We start from the raw sequence: 12,051 nt of genomic DNA, 5'->3' as shown, positions 1-12,051 counted from the left end.
GTACAATCTTGGTCAGCAATCCTTTAATAGCAGCTTTAATAACAGCATCAAGAAGAACTAACAACACTAAAGAAAAATCTGCTTTTCATTAACTCTTCTACTACAAGGGGAAGCCCTTGCCTTCAAAGCGCACAGGACAGTTAAACATGCCTTGAAAGCAAAAGATAGTCAGATACCAGATGGGGCAGGGGGGAGGATCATCACCAAACCTCATTCCTTGTGGGCATTTAGAATGTCATTGCAGGTGTTTAACCTTCAGAACTGTTTCTTCTGGGTCTTCCTCTCCTCCTCCTCCTCTCAATTATAACTCTCCTCTATTCCTATTATAACTACAGTTGCCTTTACTTTACATTCCTTTTTCTCCTCCTTTATTTTCCCTCTCCATGTCAAGGAAGATGACTTTTCAGTGGTAAAATGAGAGCAAGAAAATAGTAGAAATATACATGTTTCTGGTCACATACTCCAATTCTGCACTTGTCTTGTCTTTCACAAGTCACATTTCTGCAAAGGATAAAATCCCAGACTACTGAAGGTAGAAATAAGCACAGTTGATAAACAGGAATTCCATGAAGGGCACTCCCTTGAGGAACTTTCTCACGTGTGTGTCATTAGTTGGTGTGTGTTAAGTGACACGTTCTAGCATTTATTTTTAGCAGTTATTTACAGACAGAGAACTACAGCCAAGTTTCAGTGCTGAAACTGAGACTGGACTCATGAAACTGGTCCAGTATGACAAAAAAATCTCAGTGTAATGCAGAGAATATAACTTACTAGCGAGCATTTATGATGGTGCTGAGTAGTCAGGGGCTTGGCGGTGCTCACCAACTGCCCTTGCTTCAACAGCCTTTAACTGAAAGGACAGAGGAGCCAAAGGGGAAATGAAGTAGGCAAAAATGCCTTGCAAAAGTCTACAAAGCAGGAAAGCGAAAGCTGAAGCCTACACCCAGTTCCACAAAGCAGCAACATGCTTTTGGCTTGTTAAAAAAAAAAAAAAAAAAAAGCTGTTTCCAAAGCCAATGCAACGGATCAAAATTAAACTTCACAAAAACCAGCATGTCTGTCCTACTGCAAATTAACTAACTACCCAACTGTTCCTAGAGAAACATCCAAAATCCTCCTAAGTCTATAAAGCTTTTAGCCAATCTTGTAAAAATTCTATGTACCTACCTGCAAGACAGGTGTGGACTTTTCTAAACTGCCTAGTAAAACCGTTTTACTTTCTTATATAGCAGTAGCCAGTTGTAAGGAGGTTTCAATAAACTGGCTTTGTAAAATTGCCAAAATTCTACCCAAAATGCATTTTATCTCAAAAACCTACTCAACCTACCCAAGGGATGTATGAGGAAAAGAAAAATTCCACTTTACCAAGCAAGGGCACGTTTTTTTCTAGCAGAACTGCAGGTACAGCTGCACTTATATTTAGGGTCAAAGTACCACCCCTCCTTCTGAAGAAACATCTTTTCTAGCAGAGCACTGAACGCAAACACACAGCAAGGAAAAACCAGGTCTTGCTCCCCACACCTGTAAAGATGGATTTTTAGGAGAATGCAAAAAATCCTCAGCTCCTCAGGGCCCCTCAGAGGCGTCATGTTGCAACTGCTGTGGGGAACTGAAGCCAATTATAAACACTTCCTGATCAGCAAATATTAATAAAATCAATTAAGCAGATATACAAACTAGAAATCCTTGTGCAACAATCCTCTTTAAACAACCTCTAAGCCCAAAAGTAATAAAGCTGAATTCACATCTGCTGCAGATACAGGGATCCAAATGGTAACCTGCATGCAAACAATTGCTCCTCTTCCTGTGTCCCACTTCCTCCCTCTCTTTAGTCAGCTTTTACAGACTTCAACAACATGCAAGCAAGCAGTGAATACTTGTATCTCAGTTTTCCTCATAGGGAAGACACATCACCCACACATCACCCAGGCAGAGACTCATCAGCACTTCACTACAAAAAAAAATCCAACAAAAAAACAACAACAAAACAAACAAAAAAACCACCAACAAAAAAACCCCGAAACGACCAAAACCATAAAACATTAATAGGAAGGAAATAATAGAAAATCCAAACTCTCCCCTCCCTGATTCTAAAAGAGAGTTTCTAGAAAATACAGGTAAGGAAGAAAAGATGGCACAACACAATCAACTATTAAAGTATCACAAATTGTCACAGTTTTCCTCTAAAATGAGGTAGTAAAGGTCATCATAGATGGGGAAAACCAAAATATATTTTGGTTGTACTCAAAAATATATCAGGACATGGACTTAATTTGTTCATTCAAAGCTTGAATTTCATTTGAACCTTCTGGATTACAGGTCTGGTGAAATATTAAAACCCTTCACAAGCTTTCAGCTATAGTGGATTATTCTACCCCACCCTCAATTTCCCTAACCTTTCCAGTATGATTTAAGAGGTGCTGGCTGCTTGCTGTACCATATCTCACATGTTTTTTCAGGCTTAGCTAAATACACACCAAGTAATTTGGGGCAATCCTGGAATATAATAGCCTAGATGACAAACATTGAACAAATTTCAGTCATAAAAATTCATAGCAGCCACGAAGCCAGATTACCTGCTCTCTACTCAATACGAGTGATATTTTAAATAGCAACTTGAACAAGTTTTGATTCTAGTGGTCCAAGGGCAGGCTTGAAGTACAATGGGATTTTTTTTTTTTTTTAACTGTGGAGACTTACAAGCCTGAAGGCCTTGAACTTTGTTGCATGGACAGACAGAGGGCTTTCTTAATTAAGAAGGGAACGCTTCAAGCAATTACCTCAACAGATGTGAATGAAAAGCTGATTTTATCAACTCTAAGTTGACTGCAAGGGCTGAAGAATGGCTGGTTACACTTAGCATATCCATTGAAGATAATCAGCATTTGGCTGATAATTGTGCTGGTAAGAAAGCATCAGACTCACACCAATGTGTCCCATTTCTCCCCTTCTCTCCCCACAAAAAGCCACCAATCTCTATAATAAACTAATAGTAAAAATTCCTGATGCAAAGCTATCAACCCAAAACTGTCCTAGGTAACATTATATTTTAAAATGACAGGATAATACACAACACAGATTTTTCTAATGAGATCAAAAATACAGCTTACAAAATACCTTTTTAATGAGTGATTTTTTTTAAGCTAGTAAATTTTATAGGTACTTAATGGGATTTTTCAAAGGTAATTAGACAACTAAAATGAGACAATGTAGAACACAGGTGCCACGAAGTATCTGGAATGCATTTTAGTACTTTCAAACACCTGATTTTTAGTGTAAGGATGCTTTTAACTGCTCCATTACTGAATTTGCTTAGTTAGCTGCAGAAAAATGAAGTCCGTCGTATTGGGTCTGGCTGAGAGGGAGTTAATTTTCGCTACAACAGCCCTCACAGTGCTGTGCTTTGTACTGGCAGCTAGAAAGGTGTCGATAACACAGCGGAGTTTCAGTTTCGGTAGTGCTCACACAGCATCAGTGCTGTCTCTCCAACATTCCTCACTATCACCAGGAGGCTGGGGGTGGGCAAGATCCTGGGAGGAGACACAGCCAGGACAGGTGACCCAAACTAACCAAAGGGACATTCCTTATCACATGGCATCTGCTCAGAGATGGACAGATTTTACAAAAAAAAAAAAAAAAAATTAAAGAGGAAGAAAAAAGAAGGGAAAAAAAAAAAGCTAAAAGAAAGGAGGGCATTTGTTATTTAAGACATCTGTCTTCCAGAGCAACCACTACACATACTGAAGCCCTGCTTCCCTAAAGGGGAAGTAGAGAATAAAATCTTCTGCTTCCCCTTGCTTCTGCATACATGATTTTTGCTTTATTAAACTGCCTCTGCCTGGATCCCTGAGGCTTTTTCCACCTTTCTCCCCCTGCCCAACCCCCTGAGGGGTGACAGAGTTGCTTGGTGGGCAACTGGCACCCAGCCAAGGTCAACCCAGCAGCACCGTCTATGCACGAACAGGCTCTTTCACAATGTTAGCACACGTTTCATCACAGATCATGGTGCACAGTCCTGAAAGTGCACAACCCAAAAAGTAAACATGCTCAATTTTTTCAAAATATCTCTCCATCTTCTGCATATTAAGATAAAAAGGGGAAGGACTAGAAGGCTAGAGTGTTTTGGCTTTTCCTTTTGTCATTTTAAGATGACATTCTCCACCTTAAGAAAAGAGACTTACGAGATGTATCAACACCGAGGAGAGGCCAACTCCTTAAGGCATCAGGCTGAAGCAGGGAAAAGGTGCCACAGTCCCAGCCACGTCATTTGACAGCTGGGAGGGCACACTGGCAGCACCGGGGCTGACACAGAGCACCCCTTGCAGCCTCCTTCATGAACCATGAATATGAACACTGCCAAGCACTGCTGGAGAAAGTCCTGTGCTCAGATTTTAACTTCTTAAAAGCTGTGCAACACACAGCAATAGAAAATCCATGACGCATCAGATCTGCTGCTGTGCTGAACAAAGAAAAGATGCGAGCCTAAGATGCAGGCTGTAACATTCCAAAGACAGTGAGTCATATTGGATTAATCTTGTAGTATGATGAACAGATTTTGTTGCATGTGGTTGGTCCTAATAAGGTATGAGATATTACAGAATACATCTAAAGCAACAAATTGGGTGCGTAAGAAAATTACGTAACAACAGTTGACAACACTTGGATTTTAGAACAGCGTCAGAGGATATATTTGTCAGGGCATTCCCTCTAACAACTGGGAGAGAATTTTTAGAAACAGCATTACAGCATCAACTCCTTCATATTTAACCAAACAACAAGAACATTCTTCCTGCCCCCTCATTCCCCCCCACTGCACCTTGACTGCAGGAGCAAGGACGACCAGAAAGTCCGCAGGTCTCTCCTGCATTGCAGTGCTAACACTGGACAACAAACAAACTTGCAAGAAGATCTGGACGTGCTAGTCTGATTCAAAGGCTGAAATTTTACCAACAGGCTTATGCTGATATTTAGAAAGCAGCAAAGCCCAAGTGATACTTCTGAAATTACATCATGTTAATACACAACAATTGAGAAAAATATCTTTAAGATTCTATTTTCAGTATCAATTTAGCTCCCCATGTGCAGGGCCAAGTCAGCCCTGGTAATCAAACACAAGACCCCTAAACAAACACAAGATCTGTTCACCTACAATGTATCTGCTTTGTTTTAAGTAACAATAAGTTAATTCTTTTCAGCATTTGGTAAATACCTGTCCATGTGACAGACTCTTCCACCTCAGCTATGTCACAGCAGTTTTGCAAAGTTCTTGGAACAGACAGGAAATAGCTGGGGCATGTTTGTAAGTGAAACAGAACAGCATCAGTCTGATTCCTCTTTTCTGAAGTGTTGTTTATTATTAACGTATGGCTGACAAGATCTTAGGCAGGGAGCAATTTAGCTCTCTGTGATCACACCAACATTCCTCACTTAGGAACGACTTGGACAAATAACATGTATAATGCTCCCCACAGCTCTCAACAAACCACTTTTGTAACAGGTTTCCAAAGCCTGGATCCATTCTGTTGAGGAGCAACATGCTTTACTGAAAGATGAATTATGTGGCAGCTCAGACTACCAGTGTTTATTCAAGACCAACAGCATTCTTCTATTTTTTTAATATTTTATACAGTTATTTTACAGGAAGCAGTGCTAGAATAGAAATATATATCATAAAAAATTACTCTACTTATCAACTATTTCACCCTACCATTAACACTTAAAATATATTGAAGGCTAACCTCCATCTAACATCGCGTGCTTTGATAAATTAAAACACTAATACTAACAAGACAAGCTATTGACTTAAAAGGAAAAAGAGAAAAATGGAAGAACGAATCTGTGCCTCCTGTGCCTGGTCAGGGTGTAGGTAAGAGATTAACTTTTAAAGTTCAGATTAATCTAGAGCTGCCTCACCAGCGCCTATGCGATCAATAACACCAAACCACGAGCCGGCAGCATCATCGCTGTGTTCCTTCAGTCCAGAGCCGAGACAAAGAGCAGCGCAGCGCACACCCCCCACGCCCGGCAGAGCCCAGCGGCGCCGCAGTGCGTCCAACCCGCCGCCCCTCGCTGCCCGGCGGGACACGGACCGAGGGCTCCCCGCCGCCCCTCGCTGCCCGGCGGGACACGGACCGAGGGCTCCCCGCCGCCCGCACAGCACCGCCCGCAGCGGGAGCCCGGCCGGGAGGCGGCGCGCCACGTCCCCGGGCCCGCCCCGGCCGGCCGCTTGCATAATGCCGCAGCCGCGGGACCGCCCCGGGCCAGCGCTTTAGGCGGGGACGAAAACAAACAGAACCGCTGGCCCCACGCTCCCCGGCCCGCAGCCCACCAAGCCACCTCAGCGGGTGACAGCCGAGGCCCGGCCAGGCAGCGCCGGGAGCGCGATGCGCCCGCCTCCCTCCCAGCACAGCAGCCCCGCCGCGGGCCGCACAAAGGCACACAGAGCCTCGCTCTTCCCGCCTCTCAGGGAACCTGAGGGGGACGTCCCGGTCCCCGCACGACGCGCTCCTCCCCCACGTCCTCTCAGATAACACACCGGCCCCGCGGGGAGTGCGGCACCGCTCCCTCAGCGCCCTCTCCGTGCAGGGCTCGAACAGACAGCGTTCAGCCGCACCGAACGTCCCCCTCTCCGCCACCGCGCAGCCCCACCGCGACACGCAGCCGACAGCACTGACCAACCTTGGGGAGCGGCGCGGCGCTCCCCGTCCCCGCTCGCTTTGTGCGGGGCTGCGGACGGCGCAGCCCGGGCTCCCCGCCCCTCCTGCCGGGGCCGCCCGCCGGGGGTGGGGAGGGGGCGGCGCGGCCCCAACCGGTTCCAGCCGCCCCCCGCCGGCCACGTGACCTCGCCTGCGGCCCCGCCCGCAACCGCCGCGGCCAATGGGAGCGCGGGGAAAGCCGGGCACGGGACGGGTCGGGGCCGGGGCCGTTCCTCGACAGCAACGGGGAGAGAGGGCGGGCCCGGGGCGGGGCTGAGGGGGGCGCGGGGAGTGCACGCAGCGGGGGCAGGCGCAGGGGGGCTGCGAGGAGTACGGGGGCTGGGGGGCGGCTTGTGGCTGCCTGCACAGGGCGGGGGAGCTCTACCCTACCTCCCTCTCCCGAGAGCCAAGCACCAGCGCTTCCCCGCGCCATCCCCCCGGTACCTTCCTCAGAGAGCGCGGCGCCGCTCTCCCAGCACTCTCTCGACGCCGCAGCGCGACCCGACCTCCTACAGGCTCCAAGACCTCCTCAGGAGCGTGCACCGACCGCCCCTTGCCCCCGCCGCCACCACACCGCTCCACCGCACCCCTGCTGGCCCTGCGCCCCCTAAGCCGGCGGCATGCACTGACCTGGCCGAGCGCTGCACCCGGCTGCCCACCCCTTCGTGCGGGGCTGCGAACAGCGCTGGGCGGGTTCTCCTTCGCGCTGCCCGGGGCCGCTGACAGCGCGGCGGAGAGAGAAGAGGAGAAGATGGGACGGCGTGGCGGGCAGCCGGATCCAGCTGCCCCCGGGCGCACCGGGATGGGGCGGCCACGTGACCCGCCCCGCTGACGCGTCACCCGCCGCGGCCCTGGCCCCGCCCCTCCCGCCGCAGCCAATCAGAACCGCGCGGGGTGGGCGGGAGGGGCCCGCGCCGTCCCTTAAAAGCCTTGGCGCTGAGGGAATGGTGTCCCACAGGGATGGGAGGTGCTGGGTGCGGTGGTTGTGACGGCAGCGTAGTTTTGCCGAGGTTTCTGCTACCGTCCTCGTACTCTCAGAGATCGCTCTACCGTAGTCTGTGTCCTCTATACCCAGCCTGGGAGTGCAAGGGCTGCCCTAATGACAGGGAGCCGTTCTTTTTGCCCTGCCCTTTGTGATGGTTTAAGCTGACTGTGAGCTTATTGTACCAAGGACACGACGTACTTTTTTTTTCTTTTTTTTTTTTTTCGGTGGTATAAAGGGGCAGGAGCTATCCCTTTCTTCAAGGGCTCTGATCTCACTTGTTTTGATGGTGGCCGTCTGTCCCTGTGTGTGCTTTCCTGAGGCCCTGCCTGTGCAGGTGTCCCAGCCCTGCCTTTAGCCTCTATCAGCCAATGAAATGTGGGATGGCAGGAGCCAGCGTGCCCTGCTCCCAAAACATCTGTCTTGGGCCTCCCAGGAACATCTCTGCACTTGTGCAGGGTCTGTCTCTTTCTTTTTTTGTCTGGCTACCCCCATGCCCAGTCACATGAGCCAAAGGACTGTCATTTGTGATACAGCTAAAAACACATCTTCATGGCACTGGTGCCAAGGCAAACCATAGTGGGAATGCCCATGCTGGAGTTTTGAAGCTGCAGGCAGAGTGTGTGATACATTTGTTTCAGGATAGATGAGACCATTGTGTGATGACCCTGGGGAGACTTGCTCCACTAAAAGTTATTATTGCATTTGGGACCCCCAACCTGGTGGCCTTCCTGAGACCTGATTTTATGACAACAAAGGTAGCCCACTGGAATTCACCCAACAACATATTAGCAGATAAAGGGAAACTGGTTTTCTCTGCGTTTCTGTTGTGCTCTGTTTTGTAGCTGAGCCATGAAGTTGTGATAATTTCACCAGTTCCTCACTCTGTGCAGAGAAACCATTTATCCTGTCTTGTGTTGGAAGTTAGTGCTGTTACAGGAGTGCTGCTCTATGTTGTTCTTCCATCTGTCACTTAAATAGAGGACTATTTTCCATTCATTCATGCCCTGCAGATCTAGCTGTGTTTATAAGCAATTTGTGACATTCCACGGGGTGTTGTAGGGAAAAGTAATGTCAATACCTGATGCTGTATATCAGAAAAGTGTGTAATGCTTCTAAACTGCTGAGGTCTCCATGTTAGTGTTGCAAACTTCACGGAAAGAAAGGTGGGGGAAGCATGCAATAAAAGGAAATTGTAGCTGAAAGCAGCTCATTTTGAAGTGAAATATGTCAGAGGAATTCCTCTGGGTAAGGAGGAGGGAGGGTTGGTGGAAAGTGCTTGTTGGAAAGTGATTCCCTTGTTAAACTCGGATGTGAGCTACTCTAGTTACAAACCCTTGGCATTTAGGAAAACATTAGGAGCCATCACTTCTTCGGGCGTATTCACTACTGAGTGAAGAAAGAGAAGGAAGAAATATTAGAGAAAACCGTATTTAGAAAAGCAATTGTCTACTTGTTTTCTCTTCTGTTTTAAGATTTATTAGTTCAAGGAATCTGATGTAAAGCTGAGATAGAATTGAACACTTTCAAACATGGTTTGGTGTGTTAAACTTTTCAAAAATTTGATGTTATGCCAGAGATATTATAAAATCATAACACTATTTTTCTGTTAAAAACTAGAGGTGTAACACTTGGTCTCATTCAGCCCTAGTGTTAATTTCAAAAAAAGGCCTTTATTTTGTCAAACTATTATTGCATTCCCTTCAATAATTCACTGTAGCAAAAAAATTACAATTTAGGCCCTAAATGGATTCAAGAAACACTCATGTGTTCATTTTGTTAAAGATATACATCAGTGTGGAGCAAGTAGGAAAAGGGTGGGATGGAAAATACTGGTTTATGTTGACTTGCTTAACCTGAAAAGAAATGCCTACATTTAATTAAGCTTGCCAGCACACTTTTTTCCCCTCCTTAAGGAGTTGCTTCAATATGGTTGGGTCAGATAAGGTCATACCTTGGCCATGATGCAGCAGACAAGTCTCAGCTACTCCTTAAGAGGATATAAAACTGTACAGTAGTTAGAGCATGTGGATCAGTTTATAGAACTCTTCTTAAATGTCTGTCCAAAAAGTTAAGGTTGATGATTTGCTATGCTTGTTTATATCGGAAAAAACCCAAGCAAACAAACAAACAAAAAAAAAAAGAAAATGGGCCTTTATATCATAAGACCTGCATTGAATTGAGGTGCTGTTTGCAAAAGTCCCAAAGAGATCCAGAGAGACAAGGTTACAAGATCTATTTCCAGTGGGCAAGCACAAACTCTATTTAAACCATGTGTGCACCTGTTGGAAAACATGTTTTCTTATTCAATAATAATTAATAAGGTGAATGAGAATTGCCAGTACTTAACCAGAGGGTAGAATGTTTTGTCTTTGTTCTGGCGGTGACACTGTAGTGATGAGGTCTCTGAGCAGGAGTGAAAGAGCCAAAAGAAGATGCTGAAAGGTTCATGGGGAATCTGCCTTGTAACTGTATCTTGCTCCCTGCCATGACAGTATGGAATGTAGGGTGTTGTGTGCCACAGGTGGAATATCAAAGCAGCATTGAGGCTGGACGAGCTGAGATGTGAAGTCCAATGGGACTGCAACGATTTTTATAACTAGTGACAAAAATACTTACCCAAGTGCAGGAAATAAGTGGTTGAGGCTGATGTATACAATACACTAGCAAACCTATACTAAAAAAGCACTAGGAAATGCCTGCAAGGTTTTATGTCTATTTCCGTGGCCAATGTAATATTTTCTTCAGCTGCCAGAATTATAAATTCAACCTATAATCAAGCTTCATTGATACTACAAGTAGCTACAAAGATTGTGAACATTGAATTACAGCTGTGCTTCCTCTTTCACAGCATGCATGAGTTCCAGTCATCTGGTTTTACTGACACTAGTGCTGATGACAGCTGAATATTCAGATGAATTTCACTCCTTATTCTACTGCACTTGATTTTTCTGCTGTTGTTCTGGGTCTGGTGGGTAATTGTGAATAAAAATAGCTGGTAAAACTGTACAAATGAAGGCACAGTGTTAGGCATACGATGTCAAATTAATGTTCTTTAACCTTTTTCTAGAATCACTTACAGTTGAAAATACACTTCTGACTTTTTCTCTGGCATTCAGAACATTGCTGTATCACAACCTGATGTGAAATCTGGACAGTTTATGGGCACTAAAGAAAAGCGATGCTAAGGAACCTGAAAAATACCAAGAAAGAACCACACTGTCAGCATGGCTAAGGCTTCTCAGTCTCACAGAGAATGATGAGAAAGGATTATTAGAAAAATTGCCCATGGTGCACTGGCATTTTTTTCTGTAATGTTTACTGTAATACACAATAACATGTTTTTCTCTGTGGACATGTCAGCAGTTTGTCATCAAGAGCAGGATGACCAGCAGGTCGAGGGAGGTGATTCTGCCCCTCTGCTTTGGTGAGACCCCACCTGCAGTGCTGTGTCCCCAACAGGAGAAGGAAGAAGTTCTTGTTGGAACAAGTCCAGAGAAGACTACGAAAATGCTCAGAGGGCTGCAGCACCTCTGCTGTGGAGACAGGATTACAGAGCTGGAGTTACTCAGCCTGGAGAAAAGAAGATTCCAAGGAGACTTTGGAGTCCCTTTCAGTCCTTTAGGGACTTTAGAGTCTCAAAAGAGGCTACAAGGGTAGCTGGAGAGGGACTTTTTACAAGGGCATTTTGTGATGGGGGAATGGTTTGAAACTGCAAGAGGGGAGATTTAGACTAGATGTTAGGAGGAAATTCTTCAGCTGGATGCTGTGGAAAGTTGTGGATGCCCTGTCCCTGGAAGGGCTCATGGCCAAAACCATTCTATGACTGGCACACTTGATTTATGGATTGTTTGGGGGGGTGTCCCAATTTTGATTCTTCTTCTCTGCCCTCCCTCTCATCCTCCCAGTCCCAATTTTTATGTGGAAGGGAAAGTTAAGACACTCTTCAGTGAGAATACTTTTGTCATGTTCTCTAAAGCTTTGCAAGGTGGGTGATGAGAGCATCACTAAATATAAAATAACAAAGTAAGAAGTATAAAGTATCATAAATACAAAATGAAACCCTCTTACGGCTACTATTAACAATAATCAAACTTATGATGGGAAAAAGAAGAGTTTCACTTCCTTCTGTCAACAATTCAGTCACTTTCAAACACTGTTGATTATTATGTATAGTTTGGCATCAGTGTAAGACAATGTTACAACAGAAAGTTTTCAAAAAAAAAAAACCCAAGTGCCAATAGAATATTGCAGGCATTAGATTTTGATTTGAAATGAGACATACTATGATACTATGAGGGTGTCAGCATGATTTGCTTCTTGATCTGAGCTGGTTTATAGTTTCTGAAATGAAACGTATAATTTGGGATTTTT

At 45.5% G+C, this 12,051-nt stretch overlaps 1 protein-coding gene across 9 annotated transcripts in view; it reads right to left on the bottom strand.

Annotated features, from left to right (window-relative positions):
* The window catches only part of GPCPD1 (glycerophosphocholine phosphodiesterase 1), a 43,441-nt gene extending 35,969 nt beyond the window's left edge, over positions 1–7,472 (bottom strand). For 3 of the 9 annotated variants that reach the window (XM_082303482.1, XM_082303491.1, XM_082303483.1), the window contains exon 1: positions 6,679–6,776. The gene's annotated coding sequence lies outside the window, so the exon portion shown is untranslated. Of the gene's footprint in view, positions 1–771; positions 1,283–5,913; positions 6,053–6,089; positions 6,107–6,336; positions 6,398–6,674; positions 6,777–7,325 lie in introns of those variants that run through there. The other 6 variants (XM_082303484.1, XM_082303486.1, XM_082303490.1 and 3 more) reach the window with 6 other exon arrangements.
* Between the last annotated feature and the right edge of the window lie 4,579 nt (positions 7,473–12,051).

This window comes from Coloeus monedula (genome assembly GCF_965178545.1).
Source record: "Coloeus monedula genome assembly, chromosome: 2".
NCBI lineage: Eukaryota > Metazoa > Chordata > Aves > Passeriformes > Corvidae > Coloeus > Coloeus monedula.
Note: the sequence above shows the minus strand (reverse complement) of the source record. Positions and strands in the feature narration are given on the sequence as shown.